At 43.6% G+C, this 21,960-nt stretch overlaps 1 protein-coding gene and 1 long non-coding RNA gene across 3 annotated transcripts in view; one reads left to right on the forward strand and one right to left on the reverse strand.

Annotated features, from left to right (window-relative positions):
• Dusp16 (dual specificity phosphatase 16) overlaps positions 1-7,603 on the reverse strand; it is a 91,596-nt gene extending 83,993 nt beyond the window's left edge. Inside the window, exons 1-2 of the mRNA XM_030255592.1 lie at positions 7,529-7,603; positions 7,362-7,446 (exon numbers count right to left, since the gene is read on the reverse strand). The gene's annotated coding sequence lies outside the window, so the exon portion shown is untranslated. The remainder of the gene's footprint in view (positions 1-7,361; positions 7,447-7,528) is intronic.
• 1700055D16Rik (RIKEN cDNA 1700055D16 gene) overlaps positions 1-21,960 on the forward strand; it is a 29,061-nt gene extending 7,101 nt beyond the window's left edge. For both annotated transcript variants that reach the window (NR_151454.1, NR_151455.1), the window contains exon 2: positions 20,923-21,960. This is a non-coding gene — a long non-coding RNA (RIKEN cDNA 1700055D16 gene). The remainder of the gene's footprint in view (positions 1-20,922) is intronic.

Below are 21,960 nucleotides of genomic sequence, written 5' to 3' on the forward strand. Positions count from 1 at the left end.
ACAAACCCAAGACACACTGCAGAAAGAGAACTGAGAGGACTGGTGACACCCGTCACGGAAGGCAGTGAAGATAAGTAATGAAAGCCCTGCACGTTAGCACTTTCCACAGGCCCCAAATTCCTCATTGATAAATGGTATCAGCAATGTGGGAGGGTCAAACATGGAGACATGGAGAACACTGAGCAAAAGAGCAGGAATGCAAGAAATAACTCATATGAAATATTAGCTGTTACTGTTCTGTTTTTGCTTTTGTTTTTTGTTTTTTTGTTTTTCCGAGACAGGGTTTCTCTGTGCAGCCCTGGCTGTCCTGGAACTCACTTTGTAAACCAGGCTGGCCTCTAACTCAGAAATCTGCCTGCCTCTGCCTCCCGAGTGCTGGGATTAAAGGTGTGCGCCACCACACCCGGCTAGCTGTTACTGTTCTTAGATGTTGAAACTAAATGACAAATTAAGGATAAAACCTAGGGGCAGGAGCTATGACTCCATAGTTAAGAGTACTTACCACTCTTTCAATGGTGAAAGAGCAGATAGCGCTCACACCGCAGCCCAGAACTGCCTATAACTCTACTCCCAAGGTTCTCTCTTGTTTTGCCTACTTCTGTGAAGGTAGTGGTTCTTAACCTGTGAATGGAGACCCATGGGGAGGAGGGGAGATGGTTGAACGATCCTTTCACTTCAGTCACATATTAAATAACCTGCATATCAGACAATTTACATTATGATTCATACCAGTAGCAAAATTACAGTTATGAAGTAGCAACGAAAATAATTGTATGGTTGGGGGTCCCCACAACATGAGGAGCTGTATTAAAGGGTTGCAGTGTTAGGAAGGCTGAGAGCCTCTGTGCTAAGGACTCTTATTTTGTTCTACCTGGAAAATCCAAATTATTCCGCTAATTAGCTCTCTCTCTCCTCTCTGTGTGTGTGTGTGTGTGTGTGTGTGACTGTGTGGCTGTGTGCATGTGTGTTTATGTGCTTGTTTCCTCAACTGTTCCCCACCCTGTTCTAGGAGAGAGGCTCTGTCACTGTCTCTGAACTTTACCCCAGGCTAACTGCCCAAGAAGCTCTGGGGCTCTGTCTGTCAGGACCTCGACAGCAACTGCAGATGCATATAACCAGCATTCTTGGTTTAGTTTGGTGTGCTATGTTTGTGTGCACATATGTGCAAGTGGGTGCTCGTGTGCCAATGGCATGATTACTGAGTTGAGATCAAAGGTTAACTTCTGGACGTGGGGTCTCTCCTCCTACCGTAGGTGCCAGAGATTGGATTCAGGTTGTCTAACTTGTGCATCAAGAGCTTTTTTCATTGAGTCATCTCAGGCTTGGGCCTCTACTGGGAGTTCAAACTTGGGTCTTTGTGTTTGCAAAGCAAAGCATTTTACCAATCTCCCCAGCAATTAGAAACTGTAATTCTCTTTGCAACTTTAAATCTCTTTTCCTTGTAACCTTGTCCAGCATCTGAAGATTAGAATATAAATACTTTGGAAGGCCAGTGTTCCACTTCCTACATCCTCTACAAAGAAATTACCTAGAAAGTTGGCCCCTGCTTCATCTCTCTGCCTTGCATTCACTAAATGATGACTGGTCAATTCCAATTTGAAAATTCTTATAATTAAGATTTTTTTTTCTGGTATAATCTAATTCTGCTTCATACTAAAACATTTACAACAAAACACAGTGATGTTAACTAACTACAAATCTCTAAAGAAACAGTTATCCCATTAAAACTTGTCCAGTGAGGGAAAGAAAGGTTTACCATTAGCCTCTCATTTTTATTAACGATGATGTTGCTTCTGAGACTAAACAGCACTACAAAGGCTCAGTGGGCATCACCATTACATCGAAATTCTTTTAACAACCTCAACAGCGATGTTTTCAGTTCAGCTTCAGTTGATTGATGAATAAACAGCAGAGTCTGTCCTCAGACAGGTGAAAAATATCAGGTTGCAAGGCCAATCGCATAAATATATCAGAGGTGGGTTTTTTTCCAAAAGGAAAAAAAGAGGGGGTAAAAGGCCATGAACACTCCATCAGGAGCAAACCCTGTAGTTAGCAAAGGACAAACTTTGAGACCTTTGATTTCTCCGTAGAATTCAGTACTCCTGTCTTCTGAATTCCTTTGTTTCAAGTTATACAGATGCACTCAAGATAATTTTAGACAAATATCCAGTGAAAATAATTTGCTAATGCTTGACCCAGTTTTCTAGTGGCTGGGAGGCTGGATAACAGGAGATCAAAGGGGGAACTGGCTGGAAAAGCAGGGCAGGACAATGCTGCATTGTTTTCTGCCTTTGGGAAGGACACTCCAGAGAAAGAAGAAGAGCTGGTCAGCACCTATTGAGCATCTACTGGGGCCCAGCCCTGTTTGTGTGCCTATCACTTAATTCCCACAGCAATCACAGATATAAGCTTCACTGTCCTCACTTTAAACTTGAAGAGCTGAGGCTCTGAAGATGAGAGATATCCCACCATTACAGTGAAGCCTAGACACACCTTCTCCACCCCAACCAGCTGCTCTTACTTGCTTCCAGCTATGAAATGAGAGACTTGAATTCGTCTCTGAAGCTCCTCAAGTTCTAACTGTATGACCTCTGTGATTGGAAAGGGGACATAAGACATGGAAGGGGCCTTGGGCATGGGGTTGAACCTCTTTTTCTCTTACCTAGGAAAGTACCAATACAGTGTCTAAGGACACTACCACTGTCGTTCCCATTACAAATAACGATGGCCGCTTCCAGCCTGTAATCCCAGGACTCAGGAGGCTGAAGCAATAGCATTGCTCTTCAACCAAGGCTAGCCTTGGCTACATAGTGAGTTTCAGGTCAGCCTGGGCTTAGAGTGAGATCCTGTCTCTAACATACATATATATGCAAACATACCCACAATTTTTTTTATCTTCTGATTCCTTCTTTACGTGGACCTTTTTTTAAATGAATGTTCAAGTCAAGTCAAGCAGCATTTATTGATGATATTTTATTGTGTCCTCTAGTTAAACTATAGCTGAGACTCTGATAGGCAGTAAAGAAGTATAGGATATTGTTTGTGTTCTTAGGGAAATTACAGCTAGCTGAGAAACACAGTTACCTTGGGGGCAGGGGAAGCCTAATGCAAAACTGAGCTGAGTGGTCCAGACCACAGGTACTGCATGAGTGCAGAAAGGGGTGTGAGGGGAGCTGAGAACCCCATGAGAACTGGGACAGGGTGCGTTCACCTTGTACTGTGGGCTAGGCTTTCTTGGCCGCCCGTGTATTGTGAAATCTGGTATGAACCTTTCACATAGTTCAAACATTCTGGGCTGTACAGGCTGCAATGCTGTCCTTCATATCACGTCATCTAAATACCACTTCATCCTTATTGGCACTTACGGGAGGGTAAAACCCCACTGGTATGCAAACACCGTCATGGTTACTTGCTTCAAGCCATGGGAAGTTTCAAGCAGAACCAGTTTCTCAATAGGGCAAACGTTGTGTAAAGGTGTAAGGAGCCTGAGAAAGTTCGAGAGGCAAAGCCTGTTGTGGCAAGAACCAGATCTAAACGGGGACACTTCCCTGTCTGCATCAGCAAGGGTCAGTCTCTGGCCCTCCACCTGCAGGGCTCCTAGGCTTCAGCCCTTCTCCAACCCTCTGACCCAGAGGCTCCAGCCCTTGGCTTATACAGTACTACTTAGCCAAAGCAAGCTGCATCTGTCACACGCCAATCCATTGGTAAGACAGTAGATCGGAAAAATTATTCCAGAATTCTGGACTCTTTCTTGAAAAAAAAAAAAAAAGTATCAAATCCTATCCTGTGGTGACTATTCCTGATTGTCAACTTGACAATGTTTGGAATGAACTACAATCCAGAAATGGTGGGCACATCTGTGATCCAGATCTTGAGGCATAGTAACCATGAAAAGCTTAGGCTCAGGCAAGGTGGTGCACACCTTTAATCTCAGGAGACAGAGGCGAGCAGATTTCTGAGTTCAAGGCCAGCCTGGGACAGACCAAATTCCAAGTAAAGAAAAGCTTAGGTCCAATCACGGTGGTACACACCTTTAATCTGGACTGTACCTTCGGCTGCTGGAGGCCTACGTAAGTAAGGACAATGGAAAAGGGAAGGCTTCCTTCTTTGCCTGCTTGTGCTTACCTGCCAGCACATCTGTTGGAGCCTACTTCTTTAGGATGCCAGCTTATACAGAGGACTAGTTAAAACACCTACCTGCACGGGACCGAGCAATACTAGACTCTCTGACTTATCATTCACAGCCGCCCATTGTTGGGTTAGTTGGACTGCAGACTATAAATCATTCTAATTTCTTAATATGTAAATATATTCCATAAATTCTGTGACTCTAGAGAACTCTGATAAATACATAGTCTAAATATAATATGGGAATCTTATCCCAAAAGATGATGCAACATAAGTTAAATAATTACTATATGTTTAGTATGTGTTCTGAAACAATACTAAATTGGAGAATATTTCCTAAACTATTTGAAGACAAAACCAGCACACAGGAAACAGGAGCTAAGTGTTTCCACTAGAATATTACCATCAAGTACTAAAGCAAGAGTAACTGGACCCCAGTAAGGTGGTTAATGTTGCATTCCTAGCATTTAGGAGGCTGAGGCAGAGGATGGAAAATTTGAGGCAGGCCTGAGCTATATAGCAAAACCCTGTCAAAAGAGGAGGAGGAGGAGGAAGAAGAAGAAGATAAAAGGAAAGGAAAGAAAAGAAGAGAAAAAGAAAAAGAGGCTGGTAAATGGTTCAGGAAATCGAAACTTTGCTGATCCCAGAAATGATGAGGGAAAGTTTCATGGAGACGAGGATTAGGACCGACTTTACAGAACCAGAATTTCCATAGTCAGCAAAGAGAGATTATGACATTCTAAAAATGAGGAAAACCACAACCAAGGGCAAAAACGATGAAAATACAAGCATAGAAATGGAAGTAGTTCGCCTGTCTTGGGAGAGGGTGTGTGAGACTGTACTTATATTCATAGGAAAGAAGACCATATCAATGAGATTAATTCAGAGGCTAGGGAGGTAGTGTTTGCTTAGCATTCATGAGGCCTTAGGTTTCTTCCCAAAGTCCCACAGGCACCAAGCATGGTGTGTTCATGCCTGTACTCCTAGCAACTGAAGGTGGAGGCAGGAGGATCAGAAGTTCCACTCTGATCAGCTACACAGGGAGTTTGAGACCAGGATGGGCTACAGGAGACCTTTTATCAAAAAAAAAAAAAGATTTATTAACAAACTCAGTAAACATATAAATGCTGATTATATGCCAAACATTAGACTGGGTTTCTTGCCACAAAGTAACAATAGCTTAACCTGCTAAAATGTACAGTGTGCCAGGTACTATGTTAAGCACTTCCCATATATAAATCACCTTGTCCTTACTACAGACCTTAGCACAGTTTAGAATCCCTACTTTACAAAGGAAAAAGACAAAGTCCAGAGAGGTCAAGGAATTTGCTCGAGGTCACGTAATTAGTAAGTGGAAAAGTCTGGGTGTAAGCCAAGTGAGTCATTTCAAACGTGGGTTCTGAGCACAATGCTACACAGCCTCCACACATATTATCTAATTAAACCCTCATTAAGTTTTCTATGACATAGGCATTGTTATCCTCATTTTGCAAATGAGGATCGGAGACACCGGGAGTCAACCAATTACACAAGGTCATTCCACTGAACACAAGGCTACAATTTGAAAGCAGCTCTATCCCAAGCCATTAAACTTTCCATCACAGTAGAGCCACCTGGCAGAGGTATTGTCCAGATATGATCAAACTGTGGAAAATGTTGACAGCCTAAGAAGAGCAAAGAGCCTTGACCTGAACAGGGAAGAACTTGAGGGTTTTGAACAGGCGTGAGGAAATTAGTGAGGATAGTCTAGGTCTAGCTTCAGCTGGTCACAGGAAATGGACTGGGGAAAGGGTAGACACAGCATCGTAGATGCTAAGTACCTAGAAATGGACAAGGAAGAGAGGAACACAGACAAGATTAAAATGTGCCGGAAAATCTGATCGTTCTGGGGGCTGATTGGCTGAGAGCAACAAGAGAGATCAAAGAGGATTTGAGTTTAAATGATTCAGTGGGTTACTGACAGGGACAGAGACATCATACAAGGACCTGGTTTGTGACCAAAAAAAAAAAAAAAAGGTTTCTGAACATATTATTTGTTTTATAAAACAATGGCCTAAAGGACTGATGGGTAAGTAGTCCAGGAATGCAGGTTTGGGGATTGGCGCTCAGGTAAAAAGCAAATGCTAGACAACAGAAGGTGTTGACCGTAGTTGACCAAAAAAGGCCAGTGAAGGAGGAAAGGTTACAATGGCAGCCAGGGCTGCAGCTCATTTGCAGAGTGTTTGCCCAGCAGACACCAAGCCCAGGGTTCAGTCCCTGCCATAAACTGGCCATGTTGGCTAATGCCTATAATCCAGGAGCTGAGGAGGTGGAACCTGAATAATCAAGAGCTCAGTGTCAGGGCTGGAGAGATGGCTCAGCTGTTCTTCTTTCCAGAGGACCTAGCTTCGAATCCCATCAGCACCCCACGGCCACTGAAAATCATCTGTAAGTCCAGTTCCAGGGAACCTAATGTCCTTTTCTTCCATCCAAGGGCACTGCACACACATGGTGCACAGACACACGGGAAGGCAAAACATCCACGCACAGAAAATAGAAAGGTTTCTTAAACCTTTACAAAACCCCCTCAAGGTCAGTACTTTCTACATAGCAAGTCTGAGGCCAACCTGAGTGACAGGAGAGCCTGTCTAAAAGGTAATTAAAAAAAAAAAAAAAAGATTGGAATGAGCCAAAAGTCAGCACACAACAATCGGGGCTAGTGGTCAGAGCCAAAGAGATGAAAACGAAAGAGACGCAGTGGCAAATGACAGCAGGGAGAGCGATGACCACAGAATTTCCTGTGTTTCTGGTAATCTAGGGTATTTCCTAGAGGAGCTGAATGCAGCTTCTCAGATGGGCCCTACAGAATAATCTGGAACTTTCTCCCATAAGAGAACGGGGGGTTGGGGGGTGGACATCAGCACAAGGACAGACCTGGAGTCATCAAAAACGGCCTTACCACTATACACTTACAAAGGAAGACCTAAAATAACAAATATCTCCCCCAGCAGAAGTATCTGTATATCCCCTTAAATCTTCTGTGAAAACTTCAATTTTAGCATCTCTTCCACTTGTCCTCTTCATTGAAGACCTTCCTTCCACCAAATGTGGGTTTGCATATTTAAACTCCCAGCCTTTGGGAAGTAGAGGCAGCCTTAGAGGAGGGTCAGGAGTTCTAGTCTTTGCTATATGTTAAGTTTGGGGCCAACATAGGCTACATGAGAAAAACTTAAAAAACATTTTTCTTTCCTTACTGGAGCTGGCAGCTGTGGTGCTGAGGTAGTGAAAGGGCCTGCGAGGCTGAGGCTCAGATGTCCTTGGCTCCTGTGGGTTTTTAATCTGGAAAGAAAGCAGGGCCATCAGTTGGCAGTAACTTACTACAAACACACTTCTTGTGAAGCTTGGGTGTGGTGTTACTCACCTGTAATCCTGGAACATGAGACTGAGGCAGGGGGATCACAAGTTTAAGAACACTGTCTCAAAACGGTGGCACCCTGTCTCAAAATACAATAAAATAAAATGAAATAAAATAAAATAAAAAACTAAACTCAACTCCTTTTCTGGTTTTTCTCCTCCCTGTCCCTTTCTTCTCAGAGCATTAGGAACATGACACATTGGCCAGTACCCCACCCTCTGTGACCTCTTGTGCCTGACAGAATTAAGAAAGTGACTAAGCACTTCAGCCAACACCTAGAAGGGACTTGCCTAAGACAAGAAGTAGGAGTTCTGTGATCTCAGCTCCTGCTTGTTGCCTTCTGGATGTGTCCTTTAAGGTTAGAGGCCCCACCCTCTGACTGACATCACAGAGGTCACCTCCAAACCCATATCAAGGCTTCTTCCCCCCCCCCCCCCCCCCCCGGCAGTCCATGGAACTCACCTCTAAGTCAGGGTCCCCCACAAACCACGACAGCCTAAGTATATCCCTCCGGTCTTGAAGTAGCAGGATGGGCGCCTCCTCATCTGGAAGGCCTGTTAACTGGTTTGCCCAAGACTATACACTTGGCTCACGGGGGAACAAATGAGAGACAGACTTTCTGACCCGACCTACAAATTTTTGTCAGCTAGCTAAAGACGCTGGGTGAACAGTTTAGAATTCTATTTTTATTGAAGCTTTCCCCAAAGATTTGTTCTCTTTTACAGTCTTTTTCTTACAAGATGTTTATAGTGTTTGAAAATGCCAGTTTATAGTTTAGAAGGGACTAGGGACAGCCTTGGTGAAGTGAGGAGGCTCACTGGTTACCCACAAGCCATTGTCAGCCAGCCTATTATCCTGTGGCCAGAGCTCGGATCTATGCCCGCCCTCAGCCTTCTTCTGGCAAGGCATAATCGAGGACCCTGAGTACCAGGCCTCGCTAGGCCTTTCCAGTATTGCCTCACATCAACCTTGATGCCTTCCTCCGAAGTCCTTGATTACCAGACATCAACAGGCAGCCAGTTGGCTTGGGATCGGTCCTGCAAGGCTAACGCAAGACAGTGAAATGACAGGCCAGCTCATCAAAAATGTACGCAGCAGACAAACTTCAGGAAAAACTGGTCGCTCCTGCTCATCACCCAGGAAAAGCAGCTTTGTGTGAAGCTTCCCATGGTGTGAAATAGACGTAAGGAAGGCCGTTCATCATCACCACATTCATTTGGATAGGATCTAAGGTCAGGGCATCGCAAACAGACCCTCCCCGTCCCCAGCAGTATAGTTAAGCAGACAACCCTGCTTTCATGAAATCAACATATTTTTCCTATGGGTCTTCTTTTCCACAGGCAGGTGCTCCTGTAGCCCGGGTAATGTAGATAAGGCTATACTTCAAGCGATTCTCCTGCCTCCTGCAAGTTTAGAACTTCTAGATACAGAATTATACTTCTAAAAGGAGTTTGCAAATCATCTATGATAGCCCTAACTTAGCAGGAGAGGAAAATAAGTTTCTCATTATTAGACTAGAGTACACTCATTTTTCTATGAGCTAAAATTGCACCCTTGGCTCTGGTGGGACTGGTGGCTAACCTAAAACCCATAATATTTTTCATATAAACCGTTCTTTGGATCAATTTTTTTCCATCACAATAAATTTCTTAAATTTTTGTTCAGCTTATATTTTGCTTTTCAATTCCATTTTTAACTCCATATTTCTGTCTAGAGTTGAATTTGGAACATCTTAATTTTACTAACATTTTTGAGAAAAGAAAATCACTTGTAGTGTACACTTTACAGAATGCTGTAATCTCATGTTAATAGCTAAAGCATTCTCTCCCAAAAAAAATTTTTTTTATTTTTATTTTATGTGTATCAGTGTTTTGCCTGCATGTATATCTGTACACCCTGTTCATACATTGCCCATGGAGGCCAGAACAAGACATCTAATCTCCCAGAACTGGAGTTAGAGATTATTGTGAGCCACCATGTGAGTGCTGGGAATTTAACTGGGCTCCATTGGAAAAGTAGCCAGTGCTCTTAACCTCTGAGCCATTTCTCCAGAACCCTTCTCCCCTCCCACACATGCCTTTTAAGTTTTTATTGATGAAAATGACTTAACTTAGAATTCCACTCGCCTAGTTTTTTAAGGTTGGCTGATTTTCTTTTTACATGGCAAAGAGAGGAATATTCCTGTAGGAAGTAGGGGTGACTGAAGTCTCATAAAAAGCTACCTTCTAGAACTCCCAACTCTGGGGTAGAGGTGAGTCTATAGTGATGGCCAACAAGCCCCAGGCCCTCCTGCTAGCACTCTGCAGCACCAGAATGACAGGTGCACACTCTGAATCAAGCTGTTTTTACATGGGTGCTGGGGTCAAACTAAGGTCTTCTTGCTTGCATACCAAGCACGTTACCAGCCCTGGAGGATTTATGTATGTATTTCTTTTTTTGCTTTGGTTTGGTTTGGTTTTGGTTTTGGTTTTTTGAGACAAGGTTTCTCTGTGCAGCCCTGGCTGTCCTGGAACTCACTCTGTAGACCAGGCAGGCCTCGAACTCAGAAATCCGCCTGCCTCTGCCTCCCAAGTGCTGGGATTAAAGGCGTGCATCACCACTGCCCGGCCATGTATGTATTTCTTGTTTGGTTTATAAGTTAATAGTTTATTTTCTACTAGTCATAAAACCTGGAGACCTCAAGAATTTCAGAAGTAGGACAAAAAGGATTTCCTAATCTCTTCACACCTCAAGGCTATCTGGTACATGCAAAAGAACAATGAAACCTTGGGTGATATTATATACTGCAAACAGCCCGACACCTACTCTAACTCCTGTTTCTTCATTCTTCAACTCTAGCAAAAGTGCTGACATTTATCAAGTACTCATGATGTTCTGGATATTCTGCAGAGCACTTTATGAACGTTACTAACTTAGGCCTCAAAATTTTCATGATTTTAAAAAAAGAGTTAAACATAAGGTCCCATTCATAGTAGGCAAATATTCTACTCTCAACTCTTCCCCCAGCCTATGTGTGTGTGGAAACAAGGTCTCATGTATTCCCAGACTAGCCTATGTAGCTGTTTTAGTTGGGGTGTTACTGCTGTGACCAAGGCAACTCTTATAAGGACAACATTTAATTGGGGCTGGCTTACAGGTTCAGAGCTTCAGTTCATTATCATCAAGGCAGGAACATGGCAGCATCCAGGTAAGCATGGTGCAGGAGGAGCTCGAAGTTCTACATCTTCATCTGAAGGTTGCTAGCAGAATACTGACTTCCAGGCAGCTAGGATGAGGTTCTTAAAACCCACACCCACAGTGACATACCTACTCCAACAAGGCCACACCTTCTAATAATGCCACTTCCTGGGCCAAGTATATACAAACCATCACAGTAGCCAAGGATAGCCTTGAACTTCTGATCCTCCTGCTTCTACTTCCCAAGTTTTGACATTATAGCCATGCACCAACTGTACCCAGTTTCTGCAGTGCTGGGATTCAAAGCCAAGGCTTTGTGCATGTTGAATAAACTCTACAAACCACACACATCACTAGCTGAGCACTATATTTAACAGGTCACACTTCTTGCTTGATTTAACTCCCATAACCAGGGTAGACAGATCTTGATTCCCACCAAATTATTGTGACTCCATGTTGTGGTAAATCTCCAACCCAAATATACCCCAGCAATGAAAACACAACACAGTTAATATGAATACATGCTGTTCACCTACATTGGGCAGATCTACTGATACACTACCATCTTCCCCATCTTATGAGACCCCTTAGAACTTGCAGTTTCTCCAGGCCATGTGCTTCTGCTCCGTTTTTCTTCTTCTTCCTCCTCCTTCTTTGCATCCTCTCCCTCTTCCATTTTCCCCTTCTCCCTCTCCCCACCTTCAGCTTCACCTTCCCTTTATCTGCCCAATCATCAGCTCTCCTTTATTTTAGAAATTAAGGTGGGAAGCAGGTTTACAGAAAATCACCTGAGTGCTGACTCCTTCCTTGTTCACAACCACTCACTGGAGAACAGAATTAACATCAAATATAATTAGCCCCAGGGCTATCCACAACAACTCTAAAGGCCAAAACCTCACCCACTATTATGTATTAGTCCAGGTCCCCTCAGAGAGCCACTGGATTATCAAGTAGGTCTGATCCTTATGAGTCATGGAATGAAGGACCGGAGGAAAGGAACGTGGGAGGGAGAGAGAAAGGTTGATGATAAGGAAGAGTCTCAGATCACATTGCTGTAGTAAGGGAGCTCTTTAAGACTAAAGGAACAGGACTGGAGAGATGGCTCAGCGGTTAAGAGCACTCACTGCTCTTCCAAAGGTCCTGAATTCAAATCCCAGGCACCACATGGTGGCTCACAACCACCAGTACAGCTACAGTGTACTCACATACATAAAATAAAACATTACAGGTAACTCTGCCCACCACTGTTGTTCCTCATTCCTCAGAAACAGCCTTGGCTCACCATCTCTGCTGACTCAGTAATACAGCATTCTTTAAGAATCAGAAGGAACTGCAGAGTTGGCTCAGTGGTAAGAGCACTTGTTGCTCTTCCGTAAGACCCAGGTACAGGGCTGGAGAGATGGCTCAGAGGTTAAGAGCACTGACTGCTCTTCCAGAGGTCCTGAGTTCAATTCCCAGCAACCACATGGTGGCTCACAACCATCTGTAATGATGATCTGATACCCTCTTCTGGTGTGTCTAAAGACAGCTACAGTGTACTCATATACATAGAATAAATAAATCTTAAAAAAAATCTTTGTTTAAAAACAAAACAAAACAGGTACAACCCAGTACAATTCCCAGCACCCACCTCAAGCACTCCAGCTCCAAGATTCAACTCCTCTCTTCCTCAAATGTAAGAACACAAAAGGCCAAAGAGATGGTTAAGAGCTTAGAAAGAACCAGGGTTCAATTCCCAAATTCCCAGCACGCACATGTTGGCTTACAATCTTTCAGTAGTGCCCCCTCTCTTTCAGTAGTGCCCTCTTCTAGCCTCAAAGGGCCAAGTCATGAATACAGAACACTTATATACTCTGAGGTAATATCTATCTTTGATATTGGAGTATGCTTCTTGTATGCAGCAGAATGATGGACACTGTTTTTGCATCCATTCTGATAGTATCTTTTCTTTGGGGAATTGAGCCCATTGATTTTGTACACAAGTGTGTACCACTGCAGCTGGCTTTTACACGTGCTCTGGGAATCAAGCTCAAGTCCTGAAGCTTGTTGTCAAGTGTCTACATGCTGAGCATCTCCTGGGCCCTGTGAGTGCTTTCAATGTACTTCTTTGTTGAAACCTGCTCCATGGTAGAAGATGCATTTTATGTACCTATGGAATAATTTTTGTTTTTAATATTCTTTTTTTTGTTGTTGTTGTTGTTGTTTTTTGTTTTGGTTTTTCGAGACAGGGTTCCTCTGTATAGCCCTGGCTGTCCTGGAACTCACTCTGTAGACCAGGCTGGCCTCGAACTCAGAAATCCACCTGCCTCTGCCTCCTGAGTGCTGGGATTAAAGGTGTGCGCCACCACGTCCAGCTTTAATATTCTTTCTTTGTTTTGTATATTTAGTGTTTTGACAATTATGTGGTGGAAGGATTTTTTTTCTGGCCCTATCTATTTGGTGTTTTATAAGCTTCTTGAACATTTATAGGGATTTCTTTCTTTGGAAATTTTCTTTTTTCTTTTAAGTATTTTTTTAAGATTTATTTATTATTATACATAAGTACAGTGTAGCTGTCTTCAGATGCACCAGAAGAGGGCATCAGATCTCATTACTGATTGGTTGTGAGCCACCATGTGGTTGCTGGGATTTGAACTCAGGACCTTCGGAAGAGCAGTCGGTGCTCTTAACCATTGAGCCATCTCTCCAGCCCAGGAAATTTTCTTCTGTGATTTTATTGAAAATATTTTCTGGGCTTTTGAGCTGAATATTTCCTTCTTCTATTCCTATTATTCTTAGGTTTGATCTTTTTATAGTGTCCCAAATTTCTTGGATGTTTTGTGTCAGAAACATTTTAGATTTAATACTTTCTTTAACTAATGTATTAATTTCTACTATTCTATCTTTTATGCCTGAGATTCTCTTCTCTATCTCTTGTATTCTGTTGGTAATGCTTGCATCTGTAGTTTCTGTTCTCTTACTTAGGATTTCCATCTCCAGAATTACCTCAGTTTGTGTTTTCTTCATTTCTTCCTGCACAGCTTTGATTCCAGAACTTGGGAGGCAGAGGTAGGCCATTCTCTGAGTTCAAGGTCAGGCTGGTCTACAGAGAGTTCAAGGACAACCAGGATTACATAGGGAAACCCTGTCTTGAAAAGGTGGGGGATGGGGGTGGGGGTGGGGATGGACTTGATATGTGAGCAGGTAAACTCAAACCCACAGTAGCCTTCCTACTTCTCCCAGTGGCCCTAAGTGAAGGGCTGTGCCACTATGTCCTGCTCTGTCCTCCTAGCTCTATTTCACCGTAGATCTACTAGTTCTTCTTTCCCCCACTCCAGTGGTTAGCATGAAAATAAATAGCACTCACCTGAAGTAAAAAGAGCTAAAGTACGGGAGCACTTACCTTAAGCTTCAAGGTGGATAGAGAGTTAGGAATCGGAGCCTAATTAAACCGTTCTCTTGGTAAGTTCTGTGGAGAGGACTGCTAGCTCTGACCCTTTCGCTTGATGTCTGGAGAGGCTGGAGGTGGGAAGGATGAGGAGGAGCAAGGACAGAGCTTGGCATCCAGCTCCTGATCATTTCCTTCTGGATTTATTTGTAAGGCTGAAAATATGCTTCTTTGAACCACATGCATAAATGGGAGAGAGTACAGAGAGGGAAAGTAGTCAAGCAAGAGTGCCTGCAGAACCCTGATGTTCCTGGGACTGTGGGATGAAACCCAGGACAAATGTAAGGTTTTACAGCCACATTGATGGGCACTGTGCCACCTGCTCTCGGGCACCTGAGAAGCCTCAGTGTGGTGGCTGAGTCAACAGGAGAGCACTGTCCCCCGTGGTTTTCAGCCAATCCATTTACTCTGTGGGAGCACAGGGACTTGTAATAATTGTGAACAAATCAGAAAAACAGGAATGACTAAAAGTCTCATTAAGAATGTTTACACTGTAATACTGGGAACGAAAACAACATCCAAAATGGTACTGGCCAGTATGAGTCATGAAATTGTCTTAGTAGCCATTGTAACTCTGATCAAACAAGCATACAATTAAATTTGATATTAGAATATGAGTATAGACCATCTGGAAATATAAACAAGAAGAGAGTGATGAAAGGAAATTAGTTCCATCAGATTTCAAAATATCTTCTGAAACTACACTAATTAAAACAGCTGTTACAAACAAAACCAGACAGGGCATATCAATGGGAAGACAGAGACAATCCACAAATGAACCCATAGACCAACAGAATAGGTTTATAATAAAAGGAGCATTTCAGGGCTGGTGGGTAACCCAGAAGCAGAGCATCTGTCTATGCGCAGGGCAGTGTGTTCCGTTCTAAATCTGTAGGAAGAATATTCATGGAGTGTTATCATGAAAAAAATTTAAAAGCAGAGGAATAGCAAATCTATACCTTTTTTTTTCTCTTAAAAAAAAATAAATCCAGCACTCTGAAAAACTAAGCAGGAGGATTGTTACAAATTCAAGCCCAACCTAGGCTACATAATGAGTTCAAGGCCAACCTAAGATAAATAGCAAAACCATATCTCAAACTAAGTAAGTAAATAAATAAATGCCAGGTAAACACTTAGATATAAAAGTGAAATGATAAAGTTATTGAAATGAAACAATTTATGTATAGTCTCTGAGTATAATCTTGTGATGGAGAAGTCTTTCTCTGAGTAAAATGTAAGATTCAGTCTCCATGGAGGAATTGTTAATAAGCATGACTTTAAAATGTAAATTTCTGGGTTGAAGATGTAGCTGGGTTGGTAGAACTGGCATGCTTGCCCAGCATGCACAAAGTCCTGGGTTCCCTCAGCATCACATTAAGCAGACATGGGACACAGAGCAGGCCTGGGACCCTGGCACTTGGGAGGTAGAGGCAGAAATATCATAAGTCAATCTTGAATACAGAGTGAGTTCAAGGCCAACCTGGCTACTCAAGACCCAGTCACAAAAACTGGAATACTCCTTCCACAAACATGGATAAGCGTATGGGACACTGTACAGATATCGATGAAAGAACATATTTCTGATGCATATAAAAGAAAAGAGCAGACTGGAGAGTTTTCCCAGTGGTTAAAAGCACTAGATGCTCTTCCCCAGACTCCCAAGACAAGGTCTGGCTGTCCTGGAATTCATTTTGTAGACCAGGCTGACCCTGAACTCAGAGGCCAGCTGCCACTGTCTACCAATACTAGGACTTTAGGCATTCTCCATAACACCTAGTTTACACTTGATGCCCTTGCAGAGGACCCAGGTTCCATCTTCAGCACCTATGTGGGTGCTGACAATCCTCTATAACTTCAGTCTCAGGGGACCTGACACCCTCTTCTGATCAGGTACCCACAGAAGTGTACTTACAGCATACATACATACATACATACATACATACATACATACATACATACATGTATGTATGTACTTACATACATGCAAGCAAAAAAACTCACACACAAGATAATAAAATGAACCTAAATAAAGCAAAACAGCAATATTTGCAGAACTCTGCTGTGTGTTTGTGATCAAGAAATTCTTCCACTAGGACTCTATCTTATACATAAATCCACACAAGAACAGAGATATATCATTGAAATTCTACATGTTTGTATTAATAAAACAAAGGAAAGCAGGAATTCTCAAAGGAAAAAAAGGGAACATATGGTGTTCCACCCCACAGATTCAGGACAGTATCTAATATATATGATTGACTAAACACAAAGTCAGAAGCTTCGCATAGCGGTATGTGTCTGTAATCCCAACTCTTGAGAAGCAGATATGGGGTATCAAGAATCCAAAGTCAGCCACATACTGAATCTGAGGCCACCCTGGAGACTCTTCCTTCAGCCTCCCACCCACCCAAAATGACTGTAGTGTAGCTCCGTAACCGAGGGCTTTTGCCCAGCTTGCCCAAGCTCTAGGTTCTACTTCCATCACACAAGGACACACACACACACAGTTCCTGTCCCTTTTGGGGGACATTACAATAGAGTAGGTTAGAATAGGTAGGTGAAGGGAGAGCTAAGCAAATATTTGGAAACACATATTGGGCACTGCCAGGTAGCCATACTGTCTATCTGGGGTGCTATCTCAATATCTACTTTGTGATTTATTGCTCCCATCGGGCAGAGAGTGCCTGGCAGGAAGCAAGTCATTGGCCTGGGTGAGACTTACATCAGAGTTCCCGCACAGGCGTGGGTTATTGAAGAGGCCCTTGCACTTTAACATTTGTTTCTGTATTATACATATCATACATATGGCCAAACATAATTCAAAAAATTGCCCTGAGTGAAACATGGAATGCTAGGCACACGTGAAAAGACTGATGCCACCGTGGCTCCCAAACCACATACAGTCTCCTAAGCTGGCCATTCAAAGTGCTTCCTCACCGGTCACTTACCCACTTCTTTGCCCTTAGCTCCTGACTGATTTTTACCTCTGGATGTCTGCTACACCCAAACCTGCTCGTTTGGGATTCCCCACTCTACTCCAATCCACTGTGCCTTTACAAATATTTCTATACCTACCTGCTTGAAAACAAACAAACATACAAACTTGTATTCCTTTTTTGAACTTGCCGTGTTTCCTATTTTCTTTATGCTGTATTATCTTAACACACTATCCTGCAGCTGTTCATGAAATACTCATTTATAAGAATGTAAGGGAATCTCTACATTCCCACTATAGCTCCTTGAGGGTAGAGACCCAGTTTAGTGTTCAGTTATTGGTGTGGGTGTACACGCACATGTATTCTCTCTCTCTCCCTACCTCTATCCTGTTCTTCCCACCCCCACCCCCACCCCCACCCCCATCCTCCAGTCTCTAGTGCACATATGGAAGTCAGAAGACAACTTTCGGAGTCAGTTCTCTCTTTCCACCATGTAGGTTGGAGAGAACAAACTTGGGTCATCAGGCTTGGCAGCAGACACGTTTACTCCCTGAGCCATCTTGCCTGCCCTGGAAGATGTCTGTGTAGTGATGACACTTCTTGATACAGACAAGCTAGGTATAAGCTGCACCTCTCTTTAACTCTGAGTCCCTGTGGAAGGGCCTCACTCTCCAAGGCTTTGGCACTGAGATTCCTGTATGGACTCGTTCAGTGTGGACTACACAGCTAGCAGCAGCTTGCACAGGGAAGGGCTGCTTTCAGACGCACCAGAGCACCGGCTATGTCATTCCAGCCTTGACAGGAGCCTCAGGCAGGTGCTTGAACTTTCTTCCCTTCGCATAGCAAGCATCTCTCCAAACAAGCTTGGATGGCAACTTGTTTTCTTTGGCAAAATGATTAATGGGGAAAATGACTCATACGCCTGGTTACAGTGACATTTCTAATAACAGTGTCTTTTTGTTTATGGAGCACCGGGTAAAAATACCCAGGAATTTACTACCAGCGGGAGGACCACCTGTCTGCTGGAGGCACTGAAAAGGAAAAGCTGGGAAGGCAGCGTCCTGGAAGGGTACCCAAGAGGGTCTAAGTCTGTCACAGCCTCCTCCCAACTCCCCACAAATGACCCGAGCTTAGCAATAGCACCTGTGGAAACAAAGACAAATGCCTAGGGCTGGCTGGGGACCTAGATACCCTACAGGCAGCTAGAGAAACTTCCAGAAGCTTGTCTCATGCCTGGGTGTGGCAGAGCAAAGGAGCTGGGCAGCCAGGAGAGCCAAACATCCAAACTGAGGGGTAGAAACAAGGGAAGTTGGTGGGGCAGAAACACGTAATATGACTGGAAAAGCCAAGCAAGGGTAGTTAGACCACACCCCACCGTGCTTAGGACCCTGCAGTGTGGGATGAGCTAGGGTGGGGAGGAATGAGTTCTGATGGAAAGGAGGTACCATCTGTCCTCTGGAAGCTACAACAGGGCAGGCAGGTAAGAAGCAGGTACCGGTCTTCATCTGCACGAACAGAATGAAGAAGGACAACAAATTCCATGCTGATTGAGAAAGGATGCCAATTAAGGAGACATGCCAGAGCCTGGAGTTTTTTAAAGATAAAGCTAAGCAAGCTAGAGATACTCTTTAAGAATCATGGAAAGAATAATTCCCAGCAGCCTATTCTCTTAAAAATTAATAAGGAGCCAAGCATGTCGTGCAGGCCTCTAACCCCAGGACTCAGGTGGCAGAGAAGTCTGAGTTCAAGGGCCTCTTGGTCTTTACAAAGTGAGTTCCAGGCCAGTCATGGCTACACAGAGACACCCTGTCTAGAAACAAACAAACAACAACAACAAAGAATAAAGAAGCACAATACCAGGGGCTGGAATGTCACACCGAGGTAGAGTGTTATCTATAGGTCTGGGTTCCTTCCCCAGCATCAAGACAGTTTATAAAGGAGATGGATGGCTGGGGAGATGGGAAAGTGCTTAAGCATATTTACGTTTTATTCAACTTGACACAAGCTAGGTCATCCCAGAGCTCCTAAAGGGAGATGGGAAGAAACAACAGGGGGATCCTGGTAAGCCTGTGGAACAGCTAGCCTAGCATATGAAACCACAAACAAGAGACCCTGGCTCAAGCCAGCTGAAATCAAGCAGTTATACCAGAGGGTGTCCTCTGAAGTCCACATAAACACCCTCACATATAATAAGCACACACACACACACACACACACACACACACACACACACACACACACACTTTAAAATTCCTGTTAAGCTAGGTGCTGTGTAACCAGGAGCCCAACATCATCCTCAGATACATAGCAGGTTCAAGGTCATTCAGGATTACATAAAACCCTGTTCTAAATAAATAAATAAATAAATAAATAAATAAATAAAGCCTCATGCTGTATTACAAAATGAGCCCTGTAGCAGAACTAATTAGTTCTGACTATTCTCTCTTATTAGGGAAACATAGTGATTATTTAAATAACTAAAGAACAAAAAGAAACAAAGTTCACTGGCAATAGAAAGTATGTGCTTCGGTACAGGCCTTTATTTCCAGCACTTGGGAGGCAGAGATAGGCGGGTCTCTGGGAGTTCTAAGACAGCCTGGCATATGAGTTCCAGGATAGCCAAGGCTCTTACAAAGAGAAATCCTCTCTCAAAAAACAAAACCAAAGAGGGAGGGAGAAAGGAAGGAAGGAAGGACAAACTTAACTATGCAAAACCCCTGAAGAGTTCTGTATTTACTTGTCCAAAATTTTTAGCAGAAAGCTCTAGAAAAATACCAGTTTGGGCCCCAAAAGGTGGCTCAGACAGTAAAGTTCTTGCTATGAAAGCCTAATAGCTTGAGTGTGACTCTCAAACCCACAGAAAGGTAGAAGAGACTCAGCTCCACAAAGTTCTCTCTGATCTCCATATGCACACTGTGGCGTCTGTACTCACTCGTGTGTACACACACACACACACACACACACACACTCACACTCATGATGATGATGACAATGATGATGATGATGATGATGATATCTGGTCAAACCAAGTCTGAAAACAGGTATAAAAAGAGACTATTTGCCTGGCCGTGGTGGAGCATGCCTTTAATCCTAGGATCTCTGTGAGTTCAAGGCCACTGGTCTACAGAATGAGAAAGAGTAAAAGAGAGAAAGCCAGTGAGAGAGAGAGATGGAGATGGGAGAGGGAGAGGGAGAGGGAGAGGGAGAGGGAGAGGGAGAGGGAGAGGGAGAGGGAGAGGGAGAGGGAGAGGGAGAGGGAGAGGGAGAGGGAGAGGGAGAGGGAGAGGGAGAGCAAAAGAGCTAGATTCTTCATTCTTAGATTCAAAACAAACAAAAAGGCTGAGGACGTGGCTCAGTTGGAACAGCTTGCTTAGCATGCACAAAGCTCTTGTTCAACCACCAGTACTATAAAAACAAACAAATCAGGGTAGCAAAGCCGTGACTCATCCGTCACATGAAGAGATGCAGCAGAAACAGTTCAGGTGAGCACCCTAGGAAGAGCAGTGAGGAAAACTCCACTGGGTGGCAAAATCCTATTGATTTAACTAGAGTGTTTTGAGACAGGGTCTCGTGCTGTCAAGGCTGCTCTTGGTCGTTCTGTTTCTACCTTCTGAGCTCTGAAATCACAGGCATTATATCATCATATTGCACTAAGACCTTTCTCTCTATGTGTGCATTTGTTGTGAATGTGTGTGTGTGTGTTGAGTATGTTTTGAATATTTTAAATTTATTCTTTGACAAGTTGACAATTTCAAACATGTATACAATGTATCTTGTTTGTATCCAACAGAAATCCCCATGGCTACTCCTCTGGGTTTCCCTAATATTTTCTCTTCCTACCTTCCTGTCTTTCTTTTTAGAGCCTATTGAGTCTGGCTAGCACTGCCTGCATGCACATGACTGTGGAGCCATCCACTGGAGCCTGGGTAACGTAACAATAGACACACTCCTAAAGAAAAATGACTCTCCTGCTCATCAATTGAACTTGTGGATTGCCAACAGTTCCTCGGCTGTGGGAAAGCCTCGTGAACTCCTCTCCCCTCCAGGCTGGAATGTTGACTGACTTGATCTCATGCAGGTCTTGTGCTGGTAAGCACAGCTGTTGTGAGCTCATGAGTGCCATAGCCATGCCATGCCCATAAAAGCATTTCACAGCACCCCTCCCTGACCTTCCACTCTTGCGTTATTTCTGCCCCATCTTCCTTGACAGTCCTTGAGTTGTGGGTGGAGGGGTTGTAGGACTGATATAAACGTCCCGTTTGGGGGTGAGCTCTCAAGAGTCCCTTATCCTCAGCATTTTGACCAGTAATCAGGTTGAGAGCAGCACTAATGTATGGTTATAAATGTAAATATTTTAGAAGGCTGTTTGACAGCATGTCCATTTAGCAAATAAGAGTAGAGGTTCCTCTATAGCCATGAGCTTTAGACCATAGTACCAGGCATGGATTGTCTCCTGTAGAGAGAATTCCTTCCTCAAATCTAAGCAGGAAACAGTTGGTTATCTCCACAGTAGCTATGCTGCTATTGCACAGGTAGGCACACTTTGCCTGGCAGGCCGGCGTTGTAATATGCAGGATCCACTGCTGGGTAAATCCACTGATGGCTCTTCTTCCCTAGTGGGGCTGCAGAGTATCTTCCAGCACTGTGAAACATGACCAGCAGGGAAAAGGTTTTCAGGTCAGTCCTTCATTGATTTCTTCATGTCCTGCAACCAACGTGTGTTATATCTTCAACAATAAGGTTTAGCCATTAGAAAGACCTTTGCAAAGCAGTGCCATTCGTCTTGGACAGGTATGACTAAGTTTATAAAAACCATCCATGGGGCTGGAGAAATGGCTCAGCGGTTAAAAGCACTGACTCCCAAAAGTCCTGAGTTCAAATCCCAGCAACCACATGGT

This window comes from Mus musculus, chromosome 6, assembly GCF_000001635.26.
Source record: "Mus musculus strain C57BL/6J chromosome 6, GRCm38.p6 C57BL/6J".
Lineage (NCBI taxonomy): Eukaryota > Metazoa > Chordata > Mammalia > Rodentia > Muridae > Mus > Mus musculus.